This window comes from Lottia gigantea (genome assembly GCF_000327385.1).
Source record: "Lottia gigantea unplaced genomic scaffold LOTGIsca_666, whole genome shotgun sequence".
Taxonomy (NCBI): domain Eukaryota; kingdom Metazoa; phylum Mollusca; class Gastropoda; family Lottiidae; genus Lottia; species Lottia gigantea.
The window spans coordinates 38,181-39,222 of record NW_008710270.1 but is presented as its reverse complement, the minus strand read 5'-3'; positions in this window follow the sequence as shown (position 1 = coordinate 39,222).

The window sequence follows — 1,042 nt, the reverse complement described above, 5'->3', positions numbered from 1 at the left end:
TTTACCTTATACCCCCTAATGTAGTCTGATCAACCTTACTGCATCAGCAAAGATTCAACAACATATAACTACAGCACAATTCGTATTTCAATACACCCATGTGTAACAAAATGAAAAGTAACAATTTAGCTCAGTACTTTTGCAACACATTATTAAATTTCATTCAATTTGAAAAAAAAAAAAAAATAAGGATAATACTGGGACTTTAAAACATCTAGACCAGACCATCCAGTCTCTCCATTCAAATGACAGATGCACTGACACACAGATGTTTCATTTTAGACTAACACCATCTTGTTCACTTCCTTATGTTCAATATTGCTACCTGTTCAAATATTTACAAATGTACAATAGCAGCATTAAATTTCACTTCATTTCATTATCTGTTGTTGATCACCAATGCATCCATAATAATTCATAAATATTGCTGAACCAAAAGTCTTCAAACATATTTAATGCCAAATGAAATCCATTGTACAAAATTCATATAGAACTTGTATTAATTCAATGATAAAGCAAAAACCTTTTACCACAAGTAGTTTTTCCTGTATAATTTTTCTAATGACAAAACAATAATACAGTGGTGTAACCTATTTTCGTGGATATAACGATTCAACACTGAATTTCGTCAAAGTTAAAAAAACGAAAAAAAAATTTTTATGTCTTAGATGTTTCGTCAGATATTCTACAAAATAATAGAAATTGGTTTATTTCGATTTTCTTTATGAATCCTTCACTTTGACCCATGTTTCATGAGCAACCAACTCGGCAACGGCGGCAGAATGCGTCACCTATTTTCGTGTACAATGTTTGATCTATAAATAAGTCTAGAAAAACACGTTGTATGGATACCGGGTGGTATAATTAACTTCTCTTAGTATTTATCTTTAATATTAATTCATTATAACTAGTGTCAATTCCTTCAAAGAACCATGATTTAAAAAAAAAATAGTGACTGACAAAATAAGACACGTAGAGTGATTTATTGCTAAAAGTCACTGAAACAACATAAGAATACGGTCCACTTTGTGTTCCATAGAAA